Here is an 11,185-nt window from a genome sequence, read left to right as displayed (position 1 = left end):
AGCCTCAATTCCAACTGATAAATGTAAAATAACAATGTGTATGTTTAACTACAAGTATGACTATTAGAGGTTATATTTATAATCCCCAGAGTTAAAACAAAATAGTTCCTAATAAATTGAATATATTATGCAAAGAAAGAGAGGAAGATAATAAAACATGCAATTAAAAGTTTACAATAATGTATTCGATTCGGAAGTTTGAGTGCAGTGTTTCACATGACTACGCAAACCCAGTTGCGACCTGCATATTATTCCGCATCTCGTACAGACAAAGCCGTTGTCCACTGGCGGTCTATTTAAGTTTTCTTTCCGTCTTGTGTGCCTGTCTTCAATAGGTGCTTTTCTTTTGTGTCTAACGGCCTTTGTGAGATCTCTCCAACTGTCTCCTTCAGAGGTCATCTGCTGCCAGATACTTTCCTCTATGCTAGTTGTAAAAACAGCGAATCAGTTATATACATATGCCGATTCATTGTTTTCAATATATTATATATGAGTTATATTTTTTAAATGTATATATACACACACAAAGTAAGCTTCCAGCACTCAAATGCTAAGTTGATATCAAATAGATGTTTAAAACACTAGATCAAAATCTCATCTAAATGACCGTAGAGTCTCAATGTATGTTGAGCTACGAGCAGTGGTGTAGCACTAAATACTTAGTGCTGAATGGGCGATAGAGTGCGAAAATCAGCAACATCAACAACAGCAAAAAAAAAAAAAAGATATAAAAAAATGTCCAGCCGATATCATGCCATGAAAGCATGACCCGTCATGGCCGTCTTTACTAATGGCCTCAAGGAGTTTTAGAAAAAAAGAGTCACCTCATCTGAATGTGGACCAAGATTTTCTAGTACCTAGTTCTAGAGGAGCAATGCCCTCTTATGCAAGTTGGGGGGGGGGGGGGGGTCCTTGGAGTTGGGAGGAGAAGGGGTGGTGGTGATGCTGAGCTGAACAAACTCCTGGAGTCTGATCACTCAAGTTGAATTACAATTAAATCTGCACCCAAACACGCCCTCAGCACACACCACTGAAGTCGTTTACGATCTGTTGGAAGCACAGCGGAACTCTTACGAAAACTAATTTCTTTATTGATTTGTTTAAAAACAATTATCCAGTTCATACACACACACACACACACACACACACAAACAGACACATAAATAGAACGTTTGGTGAACAAATCTGAATTACTTTCAAGCTTCCCCCCCCCCCTTCTCTCTCTCAAAATGGAAAACGAGAGGCCAATTTCTAAGAGTACAGCAGAGGATCAAGACATGTGAATCTTTCAATGAGATCCAACGACCCGCTGGAAAAGTTTAGAAATAGATTATTATGTCCCCTTCGTTATATAAACAGTGGATTGTTTTGCTCACGTGACTCTTTATTGTTTATGTACTTGTAAACTAACTGTCTTCGATTGTTTAAATTTTACGATGCCTGTGAGCGATTGGCCAAGAATTTATGTATTCATATATGAATTTGTAGTTGTATATTAGCTACTTCAGCTCGGTTAGTTGCGTCCACCGGTACGGTTTTATACCTAGGGACTATGGTTTATGGCCTAGGAAGTATTTATGTACCCCAGCGTTGCCGTATGCCGAACTTGAGTTTTATGTACATACGCATGTATATATATATATATATATATATATATATACATATATATGATTATTATATGACAAGCATTATTCCACAAATGGTTATACCTATTTTGAATAATAGCGTTACACACATATTTTTTTTCAATGATTTTTTGTTAGTTTTTGAAGTTTAAAAAGTGAAGAAGAAAAACAATGTCAAAAATTGCTAGATCTGTGCCTGTCTGCGTGCAATAAAAACCTTATTGGAAAGAAAAGTTACTTTGTAAACCTTAGAAATATCTAGAATGTGGACACACATTGTTAAGTTGGGAGAGTAGCCATAATTTAACTCCCATATAAGGATTTTGTTACATTTTCTCTTTCTAAAATGATAATATATATTAGTTACATCACTTCTACATAAGACAACATTAAATCAACACACTATACATATGAACTGATCACTAAGTCAGTTTTTTTTTCTGCATTCAGGTACTAAATTTTGAAGAATAGGTTTAGCAAAACAGCCTCAACAGAACCTGTTTTATCTACTAGACTTTGGTGTATAGGTTTAGCAAATCTAGCCTCAACAGAATTTGTTACAGTTACTAGATTTTGTTGCATAGGTTTACCAAATCTAGCGTCTACAAAACCTGTTACACTTTTATAGCAACTAGACTTTGGGGGCTTTGGAGCATAGGTTTACCAAATCTAGCCCCAACAAAACCTGATATACCGGTACTCAAGCATGAACAAGAAAACAAAAATTCTTATATTGAGCATTCAGCAATCATGACATCAGGAATATATGAACGCGCAGTATCAGGAGAGCTGGAGAGAAAGAGAGAGAGAGAGAGAGAGAGAAAGAGAGAGAGAGAGAGAGAGAGAGAGAAAAGGTAAGGAGAGACGTTCGACTCAGACAGCTACAAATAATATGTCATTTTGACATTGTAAACAAGTTGTTCTTTGAAAAAAAAAAACACAAAAAAAAAAACAACAACAACAGAGTATTGAAAACATAAACTTCGAAAAAGGGGGAGAAAAAAAATGGGTCGATGTTTATGTTTGTTTTTTTCTTGTACTAAATTTATTAATTAAATCTTGTCCTTTTCCGTTTGCTAGGTCTCTCACTTCCGGCTGAGACACCTTGAAACACAAACATGCACAGAAATAATGTCTTCGAATAATTTACATCAAACAAACAAAACAATCATTTCTTTCCAATCATTTTCAACCTTGGGGCCTCATAGATTTCAGACACATGCATAAACTCATTCCATTGCGCCGATCCTTTGCGGATTCACTTCTTTCGGGAGACATTTTGTGGGGCTGGATCGTAACGGGCCGGATACGGTCTGCGCGCCGTTGTTAGGGCATCACTGAACTAAAAAAAAAAGATGTTTCTACAAACAGTATAAACAATTTGTAATAAGGCCATTTTTTTTCAAACTTATTTTTTTTCACGTATTTTATCTTTTTAGTTTATATTAGTTCAAAATCCGTCCTGTACAACTTTGAGAGACCTGGAAACCATAAAAAAAAACATTGATTCAAATGGAACTAAGTCCTTGCGGCTTTCATAATTCTGCAAGTGTGGGCAGACTTTTTGGGAACCTGATAACATCGTGTCACAGACCAAATATGGACATCGGGCCGTAGTTGGGGTATCAGGGATGAACGTAACATTGATCTGATTTGTAACAAACAGTAACTCATTCATATTCAATTAACCATTTGTTGTACTTGTTTAGAAATGAGCCCAGAGAGCGAGAAGCAAGTTTGACACATCCACATGATATTTGCAATGGCCTCGAACCCAAAACTGTTTTCTTTTTTTTAAATCCGTTCGAGTTTTCCTCGATAGTTCCCCTTGCTTTCTCGTATTTCTGTAGCTTTGGCACAATAACGTTATCTTGTTGTTATAAGGAATCGTTACTTTCGTCAAGTCTAGTGTGAGAAGGGCCGGGGGGGGGGGGGGGGATGCGCAGAGGGAATCTGTGTTAAGACTTCAAATACACAATAATATTGACTTTAAACTCTAACGCACAGCCGAGGGACCCAAGTAAGGTGACTTACTAAGACAACAGGTTATTGACGCGTTTCTTGTGCAGCGTTCTCTTGTCGCGTTGATCCCAAGTTCAGAACGCAATCGATCAGGCTTAGGGCGACTGTTCTACTTTGTTTGTTTTCAAAACTAATAACTGTAAAACACATGTTTTAAATTTTGTCTATATCATAATATAGTAAGCCTATAATTCTAACTTTTCACAATGAAGTTATTTAAGTTATTTAAAGTTTTATTAGTTAAGATATAATACGCCTACATCGGTTTAGTTGTCTACCAGAAGTTTGGTGATACAAGTCAACGACAGTCAACGCCGATTATGTTAATCTTTGTCAGATTATGATTATTTCTATGCCATAATCATTATACTCTATTCCCAGAGTGATAACAAAGTTTAAGACAAACCATTCAGATTAGGGGAACATCATTTCTGGTTGAAGAAAACATCATTTCTGGTTGAAGAAAACATCATTTCTGGTTGAAGAAAACATCATTTCTGGTTGAAGAAAACATCATTTCTGGTTGAAGAAAACATCATTTCTGGCTGAAGAAAACATCATTTCTAGCTGAAGAAAACATCATTTCTGGTTGAAGAAAACATCATTTCTAGTTGAAGAAAACATCATTTCTGGTTGAAGAAAACATCATTTCTGGTTGAAGAAAACATCATTTCTGGTTGAAGAAAACATCATTTCTAGCTGAAGAAAACATCATTTCTAGTTGAAGAAAACATCATTTCTAGCTGAAGAAAACATTATTTCTAGCTGAAGAAAACATCATTTCTAGCTGAAGAAAACATCATTTACAGCTGAAGAAAACATCATTTCTGGTTGAAGAAAACATCATTTCTAGCTGAAGAAAACATCATTTCTAGTTGAAGAAAACATCATTTCTAGTTGAAGAAAACATCATTTCTAGTTGAAGGAAACATCATTTCTGGTTGAAGAAAACATCATTTCTAGCTGAAGAAAACATCATTTCTAGTTGAAGAAAACATCATTTCTAGTTGAAGAAAACATCATTTCTAGCTGAAGAAAACATCATTTACAGCTGAAGAAAACATCATTTCTAGTTGAAGAAAACATCATTTCTAGCTGAAGAAAACATCATTTACAGCTGAAGAAAACATCATTTCTAGCTGAAGAAAACATCATTTACAGCTGAAGAAAACATCATTTCTAGTTGAAGAAAACATCATTTCTAGTTGAAGAAAACATCATTTCTGGTTGAAGAAAACATCATTTCTAGCTGAAGAAAACATCATTTCTAGTTGAAGAAAACATCATTTCTAGTTGAAGAAAACATCATTTCTAGCTGAAGAAAACATCATTTACAGCTGAAGAAAACATCATTTCTAGTTGAAGAAAACATCATTTCTGGTTGAAGAAAACATCATTTCTAGCTGAAGAAAACATCATTTCTAGTTGAAGAAAACATCATTTCTGGTTGAAGAAAACATCATTTCTAGCTGAAGAAAACATCATTTCTAGTTGAAGAAAACATCATTTCTAGTTGAAGAAAACATCATTTCTAGTTGAAGAAAACATCATTTCTGGTTGAAGAAAACATCATTTCTAGCTGAAGAAAACATCATTTCTAGTTGAAGAAAACATCATTTCTAGTTGAAGAAAACATCATTTCTAGCTGAAGAAAACATCATTTACAGCTGAAGAAAACATCATTTCTAGTTGAAGAAAACATCATTTCTGGTTGAAGAAAACATCATTTCTGGTTGAAGAAAACATCATTTCTAGCTGAAGAAAACATCATTTCTAGTTGAAGAAAACATCATTTCTGGTTGAAGAAAACATCATTTCTAGCTGAAGAAAACATCATTTCTAGTTGAAGAAAACATCATTTCTAGTTGAAGAAAACATCATTTCTAGTTGAAGAAAACATCATTTCTGGTTGAAGAAAACATCAAATCTAGCTGAAGAAAACATCATTTCTAGTTGAAGAAAACATCATTTCTAGTTGAAGAAAACATCATTTCTAGCTGAAGAAAACATCATTTACAGCTGAAGAAAACATCATTTCTAGTTGAAGAAAACATCATTTACAGCTGAAGAAAACATCATTTACAGCTGAAGAAAACATCATTTACAGCTGAAGAAAACATCATTTCTAGTTGAAGAAAACATCATTTACAGCTGAAGAAAACATCATTTACAGCTGAAGAAAACATCATTTCTAGTTGAAGAAAACATCATTTACAGTTGAAGAAAACATCATTTACAGCTGAAGAAAACATCATTTCTAGTTGAAGAAAACATCATTTACAGCTGAAGAAAACATCATTTACAGCTGAAGAAAACATCATTTCTAGCTGAAGAAAACATCATTTACAGCTGAAGAAAACATCATTTCTAGCTGAAGAAAACATCATTTACAGCTGAAGAAAACATCATTTCTAGTTGAAGAAAACATCATTTCTAGCTGAAGAAAACATCATTTATAGTTGAAGAAAACATCATTTCTAAAATACAAACGAAATGTGTCTCTGTACTTTATTTATACTATACCATACATATAAGGTTCCTACAATTTAAGCTCTTTTCTATTTTCACATCCCAAGCTACACTCTTCTTAAAGCCAGAACGTGTCCTGGAGCTAGATCGAGGTCCTGACCTAAGTACGTGACCACAACCAAAAGCTACATCAAGTAAATACTTATCACTCATCAAAATATTTGGTTGTGGGGAGGGCCCTGTATTGATTCAACGGGAAAAGAAGGGGTGAGGGTGGCTAAGCAGATATCTCAATGTTTACCTTCAAAGGTTCCCACATTGAAGAAAATTTCGGAGTCTCTTATAGATATTTGTGGATACCCAATGACATCCAAACTAGTATCCTATGACGTAGTAAATTTCTATCTATTTTATTTAATCTACAAGTTACAACGCAGCTTTGCTTTCAACGGTAGTTGGTAATACAGCAAATGTAGACAGATATTTCAGTCTTCGTGGTTAGCTCGAAAGTGCAAAACCAAATCTAAATTCCAAATTTAGAACAAGCATGACCGCACACAAATCAATCAAAACATTAGTCAATTAATTTAATTAATTAGTGGTATTTAACTTTATGTGTTTTATATAGAAATGGGCCCTTTTCCCCCTCATATAAGCTTTGTTGTTTGTTGTTTTTTGTCTATATCTTTTATATTTTTCTTTGTTTTTTTTTTCTTGTTAAATGGGTCATATTGTCCATCGAGAGTGTATACTTCTGTAACAGTGCTGCCCAGCCTTTGTCGGTCTGTGGAAAAGGGGGGGGGGGCAAACACCTTTTTGTCATGCGTGTCAAGGAGAGAATGACCGCAAAAAAAACAAAACAACAAAATGTCGAGTGAAACGGAACCAAACCTTTTCTGCTAGTGTGGGTCTACAGTTCGAAAGGGCTGGATAGAACCGGGCCATGGGCCGGTAATGTCCCACAGGCAGTAGTTTGTGCCTCACTGTTCCAAATGAGGTTAGACAAACGAGGTGAGTGTGATATCAGGCACATATACAGTACACCTGACCTATGATCCTGAACTTTAAATAGAAAATTGATTAAAAAAAATGTGTCTAAGGTGTGTCCCACTCTTAGCAAATAATGAAAAGTGTACGTGTCTTAGATTTGGACCAATTAAGAGAGAGGGGGGAGACGGATGGACGCGATGAAGGTCAAAGGCGAAGGGCACGTACAACTGTCGACCTCCCCCCCCCCCCCTTATGACTGTGACTGTCGCAGTAATAGTCAAACCAAATGTTTGACATTGCGCTTTGACACATCAAGAGCTTTGAACGTGGCCAGCCAGTGCCGGCTTACAGGCTTGGCTTTGCGAGGTTTCCGTCTCTCAGCGTGCCCACTTGAAAACAAGTCATTTGTGGTGGCAGAAACAACATCCAAAAAAAAAGTAAACACTTACACCTTTCCGTACGAGAATGTTTCCCCTTTCAAACCTTTTGCGATCCATGGGACGAATGATTCTCGTGTTGCTATGACCGATGGATAACGTGGGTGTCCAGTCGAGACCAATCGTTACAGGAGGCCTGAACACTGGCCTGCAACGTCACAACCTGTAGGCAGTTTAGGTCAATAGCTCGTTGCCACGTCGTACAGACGTGTGACGTGGCGACAAGCTATTGGTCTAAGCTGCCCACAGGTCGTGACGTTACAGGTCAAGGTTCAGGCCATCTATAACTAGCGGTCTCGATCCAATGGCAAGGATCTTTGCCGACTAATGTTAGACGTCCTAAAATACACACGTTAAAATCCAAGACTAGATTGGGACTCAAGCTTCGGACCCCTCGCTTTCAAAACTAAGCGCTATCCCATTCTCGCCTTCCCCCAGTGCTACATTTGCCTATAGGCACAGTGGCGTAGCAGCCATGGCGCGAAGGGGTTCATTGCGCCCGGGCCCACGACCACTAGGGGTCCAAACGGGGTCAAGTAAGGGAATGTGTAGACTATAAGAGTTTAAACGCATCACATTATTTTAATTAAATCATGCTTATTTTTCTTAAATTTTATTTGTGGAAGGTAACTCCTAAATTGTCAGTAAAGCGTTTCATTCAAATCAAACGTGTTAATTTTTTTATTTAATAAAAATAATAATAACAATAATTACTTGTGAGCTTACTTATTGTGAAAGTGTTCTATATGATGAATTTTATTTGCCGTTATTTTGGTTCAAGTGTTATTTTTTTTTAATTACAATGCCTATTGACTAATTGAAATACTTGACTTAATTGTATGAGCAAACAGTTAATGTAGTTGTTTCGTTTCCGGTTCAGTTACTGTACAGGATTTCATACGCATATCTCGTCAAAATGACTTTATCAAATCATACCTATTTATACACTATATGTCTTCCTATTCTTTGAAGTAACAAACATAATGCATGGAAAACCAAGCTTGACACCACAATGGACCTACTACTCAGCAGGCTGAACATTCATTTCTTGACAAAGGTGCTCTAAAACCATCATCTTCTAACTAGAAGAAGCTGATGTAAAACAGAACTATTGCGTTTTGGAAAGACTATAAATCCCCATACCTGTGACGACCAATACACATTCAGAATATTCAAAGATTCAGCATGTGACTCGGAGTCCCGAAATGTTACACAGTTGACCAATACCATTGGCCCTTCCAATGATCTGTAGTGACCTAGCTTAGTTTAGAGATTATGTTAGTTTTGTAAATAAATATATTTGTGCATTATTTTTAGCGACTGTAAAAGTAGTGACGTAGTCAGACAAACGAATGACGATGCAGAACACGGGTACATGATAGGCGAAGAATGTGGCTAGGGCTTGTAGCAAGATGTATTGTGAATAAACCACTTATTAAGACGTCGGATCATCCCCATCTGTAAATAAACATCAGTTGAAGTCTTCACAAGTTTTATTAAATATGTTCTAGTTAATTGTTGTGTCCCTTGGATGTGTGCGGATTCCCATTAGAATAAGTGAAGTAGCATTAGACAACACACAAAATCCATGACAGGACAAGACAGGACAATACAGGACAAGACAGGACAGAACCAAAGCTTGAGGAAATTGTTCTCCTTTACCCCGTGAGGAACAGGTGTACCTTGTGTACTGTCTGACGTAGAAGTTTGTCTTCATTGACATTAGATACGTAATCATCTTCTAGGACGTAATCATCTTCTTTTTTGAAGTAACGTCTGTATTATATAAGATAAGATACAGTAGAGCCCAGTTTGGGTTGTCACACTCAGCTTATAGGAGGGGGCCCAACTTCGCATTCCTGAACCCGGGCCCACGGGTACCCTGCTATGCCACTGTATAGGCACATAAAGCTATATGTCGCTCTAGCCTAGGGCCTCACTTGATTGTGTCCCCGAAAATGGATACAGGGATATTTTCATGTTGTCGAAAGTGCCAAGGAAAGATTGCCTTATTATGAAGAGGGCCCAATATCTCCAAAAGCTATGGATCTTACAAGCCTAAATGTGGTCCTTTCCATATTGTAGCTCTGTCGATTACCTTCTAATATCGATTTTTAGAAATGTGTGGTATTACTCACTACACAGGCTATAAATGTTTTATCATGTCTTTCTTTGATGTTGTCTGTAGTGAAAATGCTGTTTCGACAAGGGGGCATAATATTTACATCTTCATAAATTTGCCACTGCGTTGTACACATGTGTCGCCTCCCCTTTTCCATGGTGAAAATTCCACCAGGTGGCTCTGGTTTGACACGTGGCAGCACCACGTGAGCATTTGCCCACAACCGCCAAGAGTCTTGACAAGAAAAGAAACAACACAACGTACTAACGGCGCCAAATGCTAAAGCCTTTGAATATACAGGCAAGATTTATTTCTATATGCGGTCTCCTGGATTGTGCAATATGCACCATGGGTCGATGAGACGAAGACTCCCCAACTTTTCCTCCTTAAGGGCTGTTGATCAGGGCCGGCCTGAGGGCTCCGCAATCTGTAGGACCGGCCCTGCTGTTGCTAGTCAGGGAAAGTTTCAATAAAAAATAAAATTAAAAAAAAACAAAGAAGTAAAGTTTACCTAACAGATCATGCGGTCTTCTGGTTTGGAAGCCAAGCGCTTTACTGATCTACCACCGCGCCTCCGATGGTCAGGTAGGAGATCATAGAATGAAAACTGTATGTTGGTGAGGTCATCGTTGGGTTGTAGGCGTAAAACTTTGCAAAAATGATTAAATAAAGCATGAAAACTTCTCTTTTCCACAAAATAAACTTACCTTTCAACAAAATATGCTTAACTTTCAACAAAATAAACTTACCTTTCAACAAAATAAGCTTAACTTTCAACAAAATAAGCTTAACTTTCAACAAAATAAGCTTAACTTTCAACAAAATAAACTTACCTTTCAACAAAATAAGCTTAACTTTCAACAAAATAAGCTTAACTTTCAACAAAATAAACTTAGCTTTAAACAAAATAAACTTATCTTTTGAAAAAAAAAATAACTTTAAGAAAAATAAAATTAACTTTTTTCCCCATCATCTGCGATAGTCTTACTATTGATTACTTCAGAAAAAGTAACACACTCAAGTTGTGTTAGTCATTGAATAACAATGGCAGTCTGGTGATTCAAAATAGTAATTTAATATATATCTAAAGCTCATTCTGTTTTGTGTAAATTCTGTGTACATTAAACATTATGTGAATTAGTAACTATCTCATTGCTAGTACACACACGACCAACATACATAACTCATTATATCGATGTAGTCTATGTATATAATCCTATTTTAATTACTAATAACTATGTAACGATATGTTTTAAAATTGAAAGATCTGTTACAATATTAAAAACAAATAGTTTTAGAATGTAACAGTCTTAAAATCCAGTAAGCGTAAATACGCTTGCCTATATAATTTCAGAGATTTATTTTTTTAAAGTAGAAGATAGAAACAGACTATATTACACAATTTATAGAGCACGTTTAAAAAAGTATAGTAATACGCAATAGAGATTAAAAGAAACAGGCTATAACAATGACCCAGTGATTGAGTGATAGCTAAAGATTACTGTAAAATTAGCAAACAT

Source organism: Biomphalaria glabrata, chromosome 4, assembly GCF_947242115.1.
Source record: "Biomphalaria glabrata chromosome 4, xgBioGlab47.1, whole genome shotgun sequence".
Lineage (NCBI taxonomy): Eukaryota > Metazoa > Mollusca > Gastropoda > Planorbidae > Biomphalaria > Biomphalaria glabrata.
This window is presented reverse-complemented; position numbering follows the sequence as displayed.